This window comes from Bubalus kerabau, chromosome X (genome assembly GCF_029407905.1).
Source record: "Bubalus kerabau isolate K-KA32 ecotype Philippines breed swamp buffalo chromosome X, PCC_UOA_SB_1v2, whole genome shotgun sequence".
Taxonomy (NCBI): Eukaryota; Metazoa; Chordata; class Mammalia; order Artiodactyla; family Bovidae; genus Bubalus; species Bubalus kerabau.
The window spans coordinates 132,582,347-132,599,292 of NC_073647.1; the positions used below are offsets into that span (position 1 = coordinate 132,582,347).

At 39.9% G+C, this 16,946-nt stretch overlaps 1 long non-coding RNA gene across 3 annotated transcripts in view; it reads right to left on the minus strand.

Moving 5' to 3' along the window:
- Positions 1–16,946, minus strand: part of LOC129639260 (uncharacterized) — a 148,061-nt gene that overhangs the window by 12,172 nt on the left and 118,943 nt on the right. For 2 of the 3 annotated variants that reach the window (XR_008708309.1, XR_008708310.1), the window contains exon 4: positions 6,014–6,166. This is a non-coding gene — a long non-coding RNA (uncharacterized LOC129639260). Of the gene's footprint in view, positions 1–4,354; positions 6,167–16,946 lie in introns of those variants that run through there. The other variant, XR_008708308.1, reaches the window with a different exon arrangement.

Below are 16,946 nucleotides of genomic sequence, written 5' to 3' on the forward strand. Positions count from 1 at the left end.
CTCAGCAGGGGAAGGTGAAGGGGGGACAAATTGAGAAAATAGCACTGACATATATACACTTTCATGTGTTAAATAGTGGGAAGTTGCTATATAACACAGGGAGCCCAGCCTGGCACTCTGTGTTAACCTAGAGGTGTGGGATGGGGGGAGGCTCAGAAGGCTCAGGAGGGAAGGGATCATAACTGTCGTGTTGTTGTACAGCAGAAACCAAAACAAAATTGTAAAGCAGTTGTCTACCAATTAAAAAATAAACAAATTTTTTAAAAAAAGAAAACTATCAAGAAATGCTGGGTAAATGAAGTCTCAAAATTCTCCAAGCTAGGCCTCAACAGTACATGAACCATGAAATTCCAGATGTTCAAGCTGGATTTAGAAAAGGCAGAGGAACCAGAGACCAAATTGCCAACATCTATTGGATCATCGAAAAAGCAAAAGAGCTCCAGAAAAACATCTACTTCTGCTTTATTGACTATGCCGAAGCCTTTGACTGTGTGGATCACAATAAACTGTGGAAAATTCTTCAAGAGATGGGAATACAAGGCCACCTGACCTGCCTCTTGAGAAATCTGTATGCAGGTCAAGAAGCAAAAGTTAGAATTGGACATGGAACAACAGACTGGTTCCAAGTCAGGAAGGGAATATGTCAAGGCTGTATACTATCATTCTGCTTATTTAACTTATATGCAGAATACATCTTGCAAAATTCCAGGATGGATGAAGCACAGTCTGGAATCAAGATTGCCAGGAGAAATATCAATAACCTCAGATATGCAGATGACACCACACTTATGGAAGAAAGCAGACAAGAACTAAACAGCTTCTTGATGAAAGTGAAAAAGGAGAGTGAAAAAGTTGGCTTAAAGCTCAAAATTCAAAAAACTAAGATCATGGCATCTGGTCCCATCACTTCATGGCTAATAGATGAGGAAACAGTAGAAACAGTGAGAGATTTTATTTTGGGGGGCTCTAAAATCACTGAAAAGTTATGACCAACCTAGATAGCATACTGAAAAGCAGAGACATTACTTTGCCAACAAAGGTCCATCTAGTCAAGTCTATGGTTTTTCCAGTGGTCATGTATGGATGCGAGAGTTGGACTGTGAAGAAAGCTGAGAGCCGAAGAATTGATGCTTTTGAACTGTGGTGTTGGAGAAGACTCTTGAGAGTCCCTTGGACTCCAAGGAGATCCAACCAGTCCATCGTAAAGGAGATCAGCCCTGGGTGTTCATTTGAAGGACTGATGCTAAAGCTGAAACTCCAGTACTTTGGCCACCTCATGCAAAGAGTTGACTCATTGGAAAAGACTCTGATGCTGGGAGGGATTGGGGGCAGGAGGAGAAGGGGACGACAGAGGATGAGATGGCTGGATGGCATCACTGACTCGATGGACGTGAGTCTGAGTGAACTCCGGGAATTTGTGATGGACAGTGAGGCCTGGCATGCTGCAATTCATGGGGTTGCAAAGAGTCGGACACGACTGAGTGACTGAACTGAACTGAACTGAAAATCACTGCAGATGGTGACTTCAGCTATGATATTAAAAGATGCTTGCTCCTTGGAAGAAAAGTTATGACCAACCTAGACAGCATATTAAAAAGCAGAGACATTACTTTGCCTACAAAGGCCTGTCTAGTCAAAAGTACAGCTTTTCCAGGAGTCATGTATGGATGTGAGAGTTGGACTATAAAGAAAGCTGAGCACCAAAGAATTGATGCTTTTGAACTGTGGTGTTGGAGAAGACTCTGGAGAGTCCCTTGGACAGCAACGCGATCTAACCAGTCCATCCTAAAGGAAATCTACCCTGAATATTCATTGGAAGGACCAATGTTGAAGCTGAAACTCCAATACTTTGGCCACCTGATGCGAAGAACTGACTCATTTGAAAAGACCCTGATGCTGGGAAAGATTGAAGGCAGGAGGAGAAGGGGACAACAGAGAATGAGATGATTGGATAGCATCATAGACTCGATGGACATGACTTTGAGTAAGCTCCAGGAGTTGGTGATGGACAGGGAAGCATGGCGTGCTTCAGTCCATGGGGTCGCAAAGAGTCAGACATGACTGACTGAACTGAACTGAAAATGAAGTCTGACACAAACTAGCACACAGTACTTCTACAAAGTTTAAATTCATAGAAACTAATTTATGGTGTTAGAATCAGGATAGTACTTATATATCAGGAAGGAGGATTGTGACCACGTGGGTCAGTTGAGGCTTCTAGGTAATATTCTGTATCTTGATATGAGTGCTGGTTAGACATGTTCACTTTATGGAAATTCCCTGAGAAATAATCTTATAATTTGTGTACTTCTCTAAATATAAACACATTTTTTTTCCAATAAAAATTAAATTGGACAGTGCAGTAGTTGCTTTTCCATTGGTTGTTTCTTGTTCATGTTGTATATGAGAAAGCATAAGAAATTCCCAGTTAATTATAATGACCAATGAATATGGAAGCAGTTTGGGCTTACGTTTGGGCACCAGAAAACTCATCAACAAGAGTATATCAGTGAGTTTAGTCATAAAAGTGAAAATACCCCTGGCTCAATAAGCCAACAATTATACACTGAATGGCCAAGTTTATATTGCCCAAATTAGGTACCTCCCATTGCTCTATGGCAAGCAAATAAGTGTGTTAGGAAGGAATAAACTGCTGTCAATTGGGCAGGGACCTTTGCAAATATTCCTTCAAAGAGGGGTCTGCCATCTGGATAGGAGGTTTATAGCCTCATCACTGCATGAATGTCTATTAAGAGGACACATGAACATGAGACAATGAGGAAGAATAACTATGAGCATTCCGTACTCACCCAGCCAGTGTGTGAACCTCTCCACCAAGGCCGGATGCTGCAGGACTCCTCAGCTCATCAGGTAAACCTCCTACTGAAGATGAGTCCCGAGCATAAAGCCCACAGCAAGGAGAGCAGTAATGTTAGCTGCCCAAAGGATGTTCAATTTCATATAAACTAGGATAATAATGAGTCTGTTCTTAGATAATCTGTTAGAAGATTTTCCTCTATGTGGATTTAAAATAAAACATTTTTAACAGTGCCTCTTAATTTAAGAATTAAATTTTAATTGTATGATCCACTTGAAAGGTAGAATTGTACCTGTAGTACTGAGGAGGGGGAAATAAAAACAGTTCTCAACACCTCAAGGAGAATGTGTATACTCTCATCCCAGGTGTGTTATCATACTTTAAATTTCTCTTAATCATGTGGTCAACAGAGAGTGAAGGGTATTATGGAAAACATCGTAGCAAGTTATACGTTGTGCCCTTGAAATATATAACCTAAGCAAGTGTTTAAAGAGAAATGTAAAACGCAAAATTCCACTGTCATCTCTTCAAATGCAACTAGTAGCATCATTGGTAATCACTCCCAAATAAGGTGCAAGCAATCTATAATGCACCTTCCCAGCACAGCATGCAGAAGGTAGTTGAAGCCATTTAGCGCAATGAAAAGTTTCAAGTTTTTTATTTCCTTATAGCTTTCAAGTGTTTGGGGTTTCTCAGTTGTTATCACGTTTTTCTATCTCCAAAGACATCTTTTTAAAAATGATTTAATTGCACACTACTTGACATGTGGTGGAATCTCACTAAGTAAATATTTGGTTGAAGGAATGAATGGTTGAATGGATAAACAAAGGATACGAAGATGGATGGATGGATGGAAAGGTAGATGGACTGGGGAACTATGCATTATTAAGTTCTTTCTGCAGGAGAAAAATCATTTTATACTATCTTCACGAGCATGCTTTTGCAATTTATAGCAATAGAAAAATTATCTGGAAGTTTATACCCTATGACCAACATCACCCCATTTTCATCTTCTTCAAGCTCCTAGAAACTACCATTCTATTTTCAGCTTCTATGACTTTGACTATTTTCGATTCCACATGTCTTTCTGCATCTGATTTATTTCACTTAGCATAATGTCCCCCAGGTTCTCCCATGTGGTTGCATATTAAGGACTCCTTTTTAAAGGCTGAATAATATTTTTCATTTTGTATATACTTTTTCTTTATCCATTCATCCACTGATGTACATTAAGATTGTTTCCACATCTTGGCTGTTGCGAATAGTGCTGCAATGAACATGAGAGTGCAGGTATCTCCTTGAGATACTGATTTCAGTTCCTTTGAATATATACTCAGAAGTGAAATTGCTGAATCATACGGTAATCCTATTTTTAATTTTTTGAGGAACCTCCAAATTATTTGCCATAGCAGCTACAGCATTTTATATTCCCACCAACAATGTACAAGTGTTCTGACTTCTCCTTATCTTTGCCAACACTTTCGGTCTCTTGGTTTTATTTTTTTGCTTGTTTGTTTGTTTTGGAGTTTGTTTGTTTGTTTGTTTTTATGCTAGTCATCCTAACAGGTATGAGGAGCTCATTATAAACTTGGTTTGCATTTCCCTGGCAATTGGTGATGCTCTCATATAAGCTGTTGGTCATTTGTATGTCATCTAAGAGGAATAATTATTTCTGAAATTATGTTATGTTCAAAACTTCTTGAAGTTACATGACTTCAGTTATGTTATCTGTAGCACTTCCCTTTTTAGAAAAAGGGGATCTTGGTGTATCTACCCGTTATTCATTAGAACAACCCTGAATAAGTAGACAAATCAACATCGTCACTATTCTCAGAAACATTAGCTTTTAGAAATGGCAAATGTCTGCTATTGTGTACTTTCTCTGACTGCTACCATCATTACTAAATAAAACCATCCACGGTTGATGGGTACATCACGTAAGTACAGGTTAGTAAGACTCATGTGAGGATCATGAAAACCTCTACCCATACATTAGAGTCCCATTTACTTCCTCAAAATCTACATTGCCTTATCCTTTCTGTTTTTAAATCAATACGTTGGTTTCTTTATTTTTTTATTTTTACAAACATGGGGGGTTTTTATCATTGCTTTGGGGCAAGTGCTGCCATAAAGTTAGTTAAGAAGGATTTTTCAATTGGTGTTTTGTCTCTACATAAACAAGTCCACTGTCTGAAATGTCCTATCTAATTGTTTTAGATGTTTTCCCTCTGTTTTTCTTGCTGCTTCACAAACATTTTGCAGCTCTAAGAAAAATCAATTACAATAGACTCAGGTTTTCTAGTTTTGCTTCCTCTAGGGAAATGTAGATTAAGGTTTCAGAAAGCAGGATCAACATTGATATTCAAGCCTTAATATAGTTACTTGTATCAATAAAAATAAATGCAAAGCAATTCCAGCAACAATAAAATACTTTTCCACAGGAACTTTTTTCTTATGAAAACATGGAGGCCCAAGTGTACAATACACAAGCATGATAATAATTACTAGAGATGCTTAGTTCCAGTATATAATGTTTTCACTGTAAAACCTAATCCCTCAAAGACCCACCTTTAACTTCAATCTGTTAATTAGATTGGGCAATGGATGATATGTAATAAGAAGGATGTTGGCTCCCATTAGTGAGCAAACCAGACTAAACAACTGACTAGAATTAGATAAAACCTGGAAAATAAAAGTAGTCATATTTGATTCTGTTCTTTTAAAATTATCCAATCCTTAATGTCAGTCAATCTGCAGGAAAATCACAATCAGAGAACCAAAGGATTACAAAATCTCAGCACATTGCATTCGGTCCAAGAGTTAGAAAGAATTCCTCCACACGATGTGTATATCTGCCGGGCCCTGATCAGTAAAATGATGATGTAGGAAGTCATTTTTATATTACTTTCTTTGAGATGGACTGCTAAGTCAAAATTTCAAGCAATATTTTCCTTGCCAGCTGAAAAAACAGAAGGGTGCTTTAATCTGATTGTAGCTAGTTTTGGGGTTTTTTATGAGCACCATTCTGCTGCTGTTTGTTATTAGTTTATGACGGACACTATTCTACAGTTGCTCTATGTGCACACATTTTCAGTGAGGAGCAACCTGACCAAGCAGATCTATTAAGGCATCATTTTTTGTTTGTGAAGGTCTACAGGATAGAAGAAGAAAGAGCAGGCATGTTCTGAAGCATACCTGTGTACTGCTTCATTATATCATGTATTAAAATATATATGATAGGGGACTTTCCTGATGGTCCACTGGTTTAAGATTCCATGTTCCCAATGCAGGGGGCACGGGTTCCATCCCTGGTCAGGAACCAAGATCCCACATGCCACACAGTGCAGCCTAAAAAATAAAAATAAAAAAATGTAAAATATATATGAAACAGATTATGTGAGGACCCTGTTGGTAAGATAATTGGGGTATAGGCATCAACATATTAGGAAGTAGGGTTTGTTTGTTGTTTATTGTTTATTTGGTTGTTTATTGAATGAACTGCAATTTCATAAATGCCTTTTGAATCAGTCCTCATGGTAACCCCAGGAGGTAAATATTAACCTAATTTTAAAATGTTTTATAAAAATAAAAATATAGGTAAATGAATACATTTTAATTATATATCCCCATGATTTTCCACAAACTGAACACAACTGTGAAAGTGCAGTCAGATGAAGAAATAGAATATGATCAGCACTACAGAGGGTACCGTTCTATTTCCTTTCCATCACAAATCCTTCCCCTTCAAGGAGACCAGTGCCCTGACTTCTAATGGTACATATTTGTTTTGCCACTTGTAGAATTTTACAATAAAAGAATCATTAGAAAATGTACTTTTCTATCTCGACACCAAGTCTGGTGACATTCACTCATAAGATTGACAGTAGTAGTAGGCAGTTTATTCTCATTGTTATCCAGTTTTTCCATTGTATGGATATGGCATGACATAGAGACAAGGTTTCAATAAAATCCTAAGTTATGAAATCCACTACTCTACATATTTTAACAATATTTAACAATAAAAGAAACATTACAGTCGTTAAGTATTTTCTAGTTGTTATAGGTTGCTCTCCACCCAGCATTTTCGAAAGCCTGGTCCAGTTTTCGCCTTTTGTTTTAAATGTAGCAAACAATGAATTAATAGGACAATTAGTCAATAAAAGAGACACAGAAAAATGGTTGGGCAGTGTTTAATTTTTAGGACGATACTTTATATAACCATACTTACACTAAAAATGAGGAACTGCTATACAAAGATATAGGTCTTAGACTTCAAACTCTGTCTACAGCAATGTGTGTATGTGTGTATATATACACATACACATACATACACCCACATATATTTTGGAGGTAATATATCCCAAATACCACAATTCACTCCCAAGTCATACCTGCTTAGGGTAACTAAATTAACTGTTTCCTCATTGCTTGCATATGTAAAGCTATCTATTAGCTGATTAATTTGATAACAAAGAGATGAATAGTGACCAATGAGTCAATTCATTTAACAGTTGGATGTGTTTTCATCAAACCATTTATTGTGTACATATCAAAACAGTCAATCCTAAAGGAAATCAGTCCTGAATATTCATTGGAAGGATTGATGCGGAAGCTGAAACTCCAATACTTTGGCCACCTGATGTGAAGAACTGACTCATTTGAAAAGACCCTGATGCTGGGAAAGATTGAAGGCATGAGGAGAAGGGGACAAGAGAGGGTGAGATGATTGGATGGCATCACCGACTCGATGGACATGAGTTTGAGCAAGCTCCAGGAGTTGGTGATGGACAGGGAAGCCTGGTGTGCTTGGCTTGGCTTGCAGTCCATGAGGTTGCAGAGTCAGACATGACTTAGTAACTGAACAACAACAACTGAAAATTCAGTGTTGTGAAACAGGGATCCAAAGAGACTCAAATGATATTAGGCTAATCAGAAGGAGATCAAGAAGAAAGGAGTATTTTATGATGAATTATAAGAGCCGCTGCTAAGTTGCTTCAGTTGTGTCCGACTCTGTGCAACCCTATAGACGGCAGCCCACCAGTCTCCCCCGTCCCTGGGATTCTCCAGGCAAGAACACTGGAGTGGGTTGCCATTTCCTTCTCCAATGTATCAAAGTGAAAGATGAAAGTGAAGTCGCTCAGTCGTGTCCTACTCTTAGCGACCCCATGGACTGCAGCCTACAAGGCTCCTCCATCCATGGGATTTTCCAGGCAAGAGTACTGGAGTGGGGTGCCAGCGCCTTCTCCATTATAAGAGCAATCATTCGGATTAGTCTGGCATATGCCCAATTTACAGCTGGAGAGATGGTCATGAGCAGGAACGAGGGCCCTGCAGAAGCCTTCCCTTCTCTGGTATCCCTGCTGCTGCTGCTGCTAAGTCACTTCAGTAGTGTCTGACTCTGTGCGACCCCAGAGACGGCAGCCCACTAGGCTCCACTGTCCCTGGGATTCTCCAGGCAAGAATATTGGAGTGGGTTGCCATTTCCTTCTCCAATGCATGAAAGGGAAAAGTGAAAGTGAAATCGCTCAGTCGTGCCTGACTCTTAGCAACCCCATGGACTGCAGCCTACCAGGCTCCTCCGTCCACGGGATTTTCAAGGCAAGAGTACTGGAGTGGGTTGCCATTGCCTTCTCCAGCAGCAATTTTCCTTGCTCTTATTTCCTGTAGCACTTGAATTCTGTACATAATTTAGGGCAGTTCTGCTTTGTTTACTAATTGTGTTAAAAATCTTGGTTCTTTAAATAAATCATTATCTCCTTGAGGGCAGAAAATGTTCCACAGCATTCTTTGGTTTTTCTGACTCATCCATTTGAGTAGCCAGAACTTTTGATTTGGTCTTTAAAAGGCAACTTGTTTCCCTTAGAAACGGACCTGCTTGCATTTCACTCTCCTGAGGCTATTAGAGAAGCTATGATGAGAATGTGAGGATACATAAAAGATCTTAATTTCAACCATCCTGACAATGTTAGTGACTGAAGTTAAAGTGGCTTTGAGAGGCCATTTTACACATAGAAGTAATAAGTCTTACTTTGGCACAATATGCCATCCTGTGTACTTGAAACATACATTGGTTTCCCCACTAATGAGAAGTTCCCACTAATGAGAAGCTATTCTGGTCCCAGCACTTCATGGGAAATAGATGGGGAAACAGTGGAAATAGTGTCAGAATTTATTTTTGGGGGCTCCAAAATCACTGCAGATGGTGACTGCAAGCCATGAAATTAAAAGATGCTTACTCCTTGGAAGGAAAGTTATGCCCAACCTAGACAGCATATTGAAAAGCAGAGACATTACTTCGCCAACAAAGGTCCGTCTAGTCAAGGCTATGGTCTTTCCTGTGGTCATGTATGGATGTGAGAGTTGGACTGTGAAGAAAGCTGAGCACCGAAGACTTGATGCTTTTGAACTGTGGTGTTGGAGAAGACTCTTGCGAGTTCCTTGGACTGCAAGGAGATTCAACCAGTCCATTCTAAAGGAGATCAGCCCTGGGTGTTCTTTGGAACGAATGATGCTAAAGCTGAAACTCGAGTACTTCGGCCACCTCATGCTAAGAGTTGACTCACTGGAAAAGACTCTGATGCTGGGAGGGATTAGGGGCAGGAGGAAAAGGGGACGACAGAGGATGAGATGGCTGGATGTCATCACTGACTCGATGGACGTGAGTTTGAATGAACTCCAGGAGATGGTGATGTACAGGGAGGCCTGGCATGCTATGATTCATAGGGTCGCAAAGAGTCGGACACGACTGAGCTGAGCGTCTGAACTGAACTGAACTGATAGCATGTAAGTAGAAGAAAGATTTTCTGATAGGGTTACAAATTGGACATGCAGCCACCAAATAGGGAATAATGAAGGATAAGGGGAGAAAGAGCCAGAAACTATCCATTGCCAATAATCTGAAACAGGAGACTACAATGGAAGCTTGATTTACATATGGTGAGTTTATTGTGGTGTATTTGTACAACCAAGGGCCTTGTGAATATTTATAATGGACTTTTCCCCGACTAATGCCAATTTAAGTTAGTAAGTATTGTAATGGTTAAACATTTTTTCTAGGATATAAATAAGCATGCTCTTTCCTTTTATAGGTATTTAATGGATTCCCTGGTGGCTCAGATGGTAAAGAATCTGCCTGCAAAGCAGGAGACCTGGGTTTGATCCCTGGGTTGGGAAGATCTTTGGAGAAGGGAATGGCAACCCATGCCAGTAGTCTTGCCTGGAGAATTCCATGGACAGAGGAGCCCGGTGGGCTACAGTCTATGGGATTGCAAAGAGTTAAATACAACTGAGTGACTAATACTTTCACTTTTCATCAATTTACTTCATCCCATTCTAATTCAGTGAAAATCAAATGAATGCTTTCTGTGGGCTAGGAGGTGTGTTTAGCACTGGGAATCCACAGGAGAGTCCTGCTGCAAGAAAATATCTGCTGATTTTATTGTGTCGGACAATTATGAGAAATCACACAAACTAGTACTTTTGAAACATTTTTCTAAATCTTACAGTAGTATAAAAATTTAAAGTTTTTAAGAGTTTATTTTTGTTCTCATTTCTGCCTTCAGACTGTTTCAGCTAGACATGCATCTGTTAAAAAAAACACTTGATTTTTGGAGGATACATTTTATTTGTGGTTTATGGGGAATCAGGTTCTCATACTGAGAAAGATGTGTTAACACAAAATAAGTATAGAATTCAATCCCAATAATCAAGCTTTTATTAGTAACTAATCATTCTGTATCCATAATGTGGTTTTAAAAATGTTATGTTGAGAAAAAGTTGCCTTTTTCTTCATTGCTTTTATTTCAGTTGTATATATCATTTCACACTTTTGAAATGTTCACTAAGATGAAATCTGGCTTCACCATTTTACTGAAGTAGAAAAAGTCAAGTGACCTTGATTTCCTACTTTATGCCAAATGTCTCTCAAAGGTGATCATCACAAAACACCAGTACTTCTGACTCTTTGTAATGCATTATCCTTAATTGACATTGACGTTCTATAGAAAAGGTTTATGCTTTCATGATTTCCTGAAAGTAAGTTTGTCACCTGTTTGTAGGCAAAAAGTTCTTCAAATTCCTTGGGTTTTTAAAAGCTACCACCTGAAAGACAGTTTATCAGTTATCTTTTAACCTAGTAATGTTTATCACTTTCACATCTAAAATGAATTTATATGCTCATTTTTCATATAAGTAGAGAAAGCTCAAGATGAGGAACTTAAAATCACTGACTTGAAACTCACTTTTGGGGGAAAAGCCATACCCATTGAGAAAGCAATTTGTCATCATTTTCAATACCTCTAATTGCCAAATTGGGAACTCTGATGCCTTATTGTACCAGTATTTTAACTTTGCCTTTTTGCCTCTGAAAGATGCAGACAAGTCTCTATCACCATGATTACTATTATTTCTTGACAAAGATTATGTCCAAAACCCTCTGCTAGGTACAGCTGCCTTTGACCAGCACTGAGGAAGTTATATCACTCAGACAGTCTGTCCTTCAGACACAAAAAGAGATGAAACTGGACTGCAAGGAGATTAAACCAGTCATTCCTAAAGGAAATTAGTCCTAAATATTCATTGGAAGGACTGATGCTGAAGTTGAAACTCCAGTACTTTGGCCACCTGATGCGAAGAACTGACTTACTGGAAAAGACACAGATGCTGGGAAAGATTGAAGGCGGGAGGAGAAGGGGACGATAGAGGATGACATGGTTGGATGGCATCACCAACTTGATGGACATGAGTTTGAGCAAGCTCCTGGAACTGGTGATAGACAGGGAAGCCTGGTGTGCTGCAGTCCACGGGGTCGAAAAGAATTGGACATGACTGAGCAACTAAACTGAATTAGAAGCAGCAGCTTACTTGGGATAAGCAAAGGGTTCTGTCTACCAAAAAAAAATTTTTTTAAACAGATCAATTCTTTCAGAATCTGCTATGACTTACATAAAACTAGTCATCAGACAGCAGATCCAACCCATCTTGGCTTTGATATTTTCCTTGAATAATCCCTCACCCTTCCAACCAGATTTCAATGCTAATTTGGTCTGTTATTAGTATCACTCAGGGTGAGAGAGGGTATTTTTAAAAAATTTTGGTTTTTAATTGAAGGATAATTGCCCTACAATATTGTGTTCAGTTCAGTTCAGTTCAGTCTCTCAGTTGTGTCCGACTCTTTGCGACACCATGAATCATAGCACACCAGGTCTCCCTGTCCATCACCAACTCCCGGAGTTCACCCAAACTCATGTCCATCGAGTCGGTGATGCCATCCAGCCATCTCATCCTCTGTCGTCCCCTTCTCCTCCTGCCCCCAGTCCCTCCCAGCATCAGGGTCTTTTCCAATGAGTCAACTCTTCACATGAGGTAGCCAAAGTATTGGAGTTTCAGCCTCAGCATCAGTCCCTCCAATGAACACCCAGGACTGATCTCCTTTAGGATGGACAGGTTGTATCTCCTTGCAGTCCAAGGGACTCACAAGAGTCTTCCCCAACACCACAGTTCAAAAGCATCAACTCTTGGTGCTTAGCTTTCTTCACAGTCCAACTCTCACATCCATACATGACCACAGGAAAAACCATAGCCTTGACTAGACGGACCTTTGTTGGCAAAGCAATGTCTCTGCTTTTTAATATGCTGTTTAGGTTGGGCATAACTTTCCTTCCAAGGAGTAAGCATCTTTTAATTTCATGGCTGCAGTCACCATCTGCAGTGATTTTGGAGCCCCAAAAAATAAAGTCTGACACTGTTTCCACTGTTTCTCCATCTATTTGCCATGAAGTGATGGGACCAGATGCCATGATCTTAGTTTTCTGAATGTTGAGCTTTAAGCCAACTTTTTCACTCTCCTCTTTCACTTTCATCAACAGGCTTTTTAGTTCCTCTTCACTTTCTGCCATAAGGGTGGTGTCATCTGCATATCTGAGGTTATTGATATTTCTCCTGGCAATCTTGATTCCAGCTTGTGCTTCTTCCACTCCAGCGTTTCTCATGATGTACTCTGCATATAAGTCAAATAAGCAGTGTGACAATATACAGCCTTGATGTACTCCTTTTCCTATTTGGAACCAGTCTGTTGTTCCATGTCCAGTTCTAACTGTTGCTTCCTGACCTGCATATAGGTTTCTCAAGAGGCAGGTCAGGTGGTCTGGTATTCCCATCTCTTTCAGAATTTTCCACAGTTGATTGTGATCCACACAGTCAAAGGCTTTGGAATAGTCAATAAAGCAGAAATAGATGTTTTTCTGGAACATCTCTAGGTTGTTACGAAGTCCCAGTTTGAGTCCCCTGAGTCACACAGCAAATTCCCACTGTTTTACATATACGTATATGTAAAACATTATGTACATGTTTTCATTCTACTCTTTCCATATATCCCACCCTCTCCTTCCTCCCCCCACCCCATGTTCATAAGTCTGTTCTCTATGCTGTGAGGTTGAGAGAGGGTTTTGAATGCTGTCAGTTTTTCTCAGTAATTATGAATTACCTCCTACTACAAAAGCAGAAAATCATTATGTAGGAGAGAAGATTGAGTTAAAAAAACATGTGAAAATATGTATTCCCTTAATATTTGTGAAGAGATTACTGGCTTTACTTCCTGAACATATTTAGGTACATGTAAGTCATGACTTGGAGACAAGCAGAAGGGCTTCATGATCATTTCCCATTCTTCAGGCAGCACGGTCATCGAATGAGATATACACAGCTTCTGCCTCCACTGTTGCCTCGCCCAAACAAAGACCTTTTTTTTTCCAAGTCTCTAATTTCTTCCCCAGCCTCAAACACACAACACACATGTACACCACAATCACTCTCTCTTTCTCTTACTCCCCACTCCCTTCCCACCTCTCTCTCTTTAAAAGTATTTCCATAGAGGGAATCCAGTTACAGTGGCATCAAGGGAAGGTGTGAAAGAGTCCAAAATGTTACCATAAGCAGAATTATATCTGGGAAGAAGCAAAAAGTTATGAAAAATTTCCCTTGGGTTGATTGGCTAATCGTGGGGAAATGAGCTTTGCATTTTAAAAGCATTGCTTGGGAAGGCCACTCTTTGTCCATCCCTGACTTTTTTCAAACTTTAAACTTTTTATTTTGTATTGGGGTATAAATGATTAACAATGTTGTGGTAGTTTCAGGTGAACAGTGAAGGGACTCAGTCCTATATATACCATAGACTGTAGCCTGCCAGGCTCCTCTGTCTATAGAATTCTCCAGGCAAGAATATTGGAGTGGGTAGTCATTCCGTTCTCCAGGGGATCTTCTTGACCCAGGGATAGAACCCAGATCTCATGCAGTGCAGGCAGATTCTGTACTGTTTGAGCCACCATACATACATGTATTCATACACCATACATGTATTCATTCTCCCCCAAACCCCCCTCCCATCTAGTCTGCCACATAACACTGAGCAGAGTTCCCCATGCTATACAGTAGGTTCTTGTTGGGTATCCATTTTGAATATAGCAGTGTATACATGACTATCCCAAATTCCCTAACTATCCCTTCTCCCTGGCAACTATGTCATCACTGTCAGTTAAGAGGTCTCATTCTTTCTAGATAATTAGTGGTTCTGACAGCAGTGATCTTTATTTAAAATAATAATATACTAAGAATGAACAGAAATAGTATAATTCCAAGGGATTTCTTTGGGTGGGGAGGGGGGGGATTAGAAATCATTCTCCACCTGGGTATATCAGTTCAGTTCAGTTCAGTCGCTCAGTCGTGTCCAACTCTTTGTTATCCCATGGACTGCAGCATGCCACACCTCCCTGTCCATCACCAACTCCCGGAGTTCACTCAAACTCATGTCCATCGAGTCGGTGATGCCATCCAACCATCTCATCCTCTGTCATCCCCTTCTCCTCCCACCTTCAATCCTTCCCAGCCTCAGGGTCTTTTCAAATGAGTCAGTTCTTCGCATCAGGTGGCCAAGAGTTAAAAGAAAGCACCAGTTTTTTTTTTTTTTTTCCTTGCCTTCTACAATCAGGACTTATGCAGACCTTTTATTGGGTAGGATGGTAGGAGTTTAATTCATGACATTTCTTTACTTGTCCATACATCATAGACCACTGTCACTGCATTGGAAGTACTTGTGGGAGGGGTGAGCTTCTTGTTCTGAAAATGGAGAAGTGGCTCCTATTGGACTGGCCTTACCACAGAAAACAACTTGAAGCTCTGGACATGATAAAAGAAAAACTTACTTAAAGTCACTAGAGAATAACTAAAATCAGGCAAATTTTAAAGGAGAGTATACATTTGAAAGTAGAAAATGGAATAGGGTAAGTTTCCCCTTTTACAGCTTTTTTTTTTTTTTTTTTTTTTGCTGAGGGTAGGCTACAGTCAGTCCCAAGTAAGGTGACTAAAACCGGCATCTGGAAAGTACGAGAGAAATATCAAAGAGGAGACACTCAATAAAGGGAACTCCAAATTCTACATATAAACTCTATCCTGAGCTATAGTTCAGCAGACCCCTGAACTATGCCTGTGCAAGACTGAGGCAAAACTAACTGAAGAAAGACTCCAGCTGCTGCTCACTAAGGAGGAGACATGGTTTGGATTTCAAGTCCTGCCAAGTCAACTGCCTATGAAACCCTTTTAAAAAATTGATATTCTCTGAAATAACACAACAGAATCCACAGTCTGAACATCCCATTTTTCATAAAGTCCAGGGTACTAGACATTAACAAACAGAAAAATGTGACCCAAACTGAGGTGAAAAAAGCGATCAGTGCAGATGGACCACAAGACCAGTTACTATACTTAGCAGAGATTTTATTGGACTCTCTCTATTATTTAAAATCTGATTTATTCAGGTATTTTGCATTTCCAGCATTTTTGTTATTCTCTGCCTTCCTACATTGGTTTAGTCCATTCTGCAACTTCTTGCGAAAGCACTTTAAGGTTTTCCTGAAGATGAACAATTTTGCTCAATCCACACATTATTTCCCTCTGAATTTGGCTGACATTATTCTGAGATGCTCTTAAGATGTCTTTGGTCTCAATAACTCGCAATCGGAGGGATTCTGATGATTCTTGGAGTAACCGTGTCTGTGCTTGAAGGCGAGTTATCATCATGGTATGAAATAAAAGTTTAGGGAACTTACTTTTTTGTTCTTCAAGAGAGCCCCCAAGTGAAGAGGTGAAACTGTTCATACCTTTGTGAAATATGGCCAAACACAGAGTTTGTAACTTTAGAGGACTGTATACCTTTGGAGGTGACTTCATGGTTTCATAGGCTTGTGTAAACAGTCTAGTCTTCTGACTAAATTTGCCATATTCTTCAGCTTTGTCAGTAAGTTGTTGGGCCACCTCTTTTTTCTTCTTTAGAGTATATAGTCTCTTTACTATAAAAACAAACAGAGCAGCATACACCAAGATCTCCCAGGAAAACTCCAAGGTTCTTGGAGCTTGGGTCAAATATCTGGAGAACACGATCAAAGCACCATATAGTTGCTCCATTACCAGTTGGAGAAACATTTTTATGACAACCAGCATACCATCCATGGCTCCAGAAGACACTGCAGCTCTGTCTCTGACTTCCAGTCTCCTGTGGGCCACAAGTGACTACAGAGATCTTGTAGAATGTTCTGATTCTTACCTAAACAAGTGCCTGGCAACAAGGACAGAGCCAATAGGAGGGGCTGAGAGGAGGCGGCAGCAAGGTTCTATAAAAGAGTGTCCTAAGATTGCTCTGCTCCCCAAAAGAAACAGAGTCACATTACTCATACCCTGCACTTAGCATTTGGAAATGTGGAAAGAGCTGATGGTAGCCAGAGGAGACCAGCCAATGAGTTCTGACCACATTAGGCCCCATCTGACCTTACAACAGACCTGGGTCTAGCCAGTCCCATGCCAACACACCCTTGAGCATGTTAGGGCATAATGGTGATAGATGCTGTAGTATAGGACTCATGGGCCCACATCTTTGGGTGAGGATCATTGTCCTGATTTAAAGTTTCCTTGGGCAACAAGGAAGTCTGGCCTTGCTTAGTCTCATCAAAGATAGTAACTAAGAGAGCTGTTTTTCAGTTCCAAGGACTTGGGAAAAAAATCAATTGGAACTGGCAATGTCTTAATATTTCAGTATTTTCTGTGGAGCCTGTGTTTTCCTATTTAATCCTAGTGTCCTGGA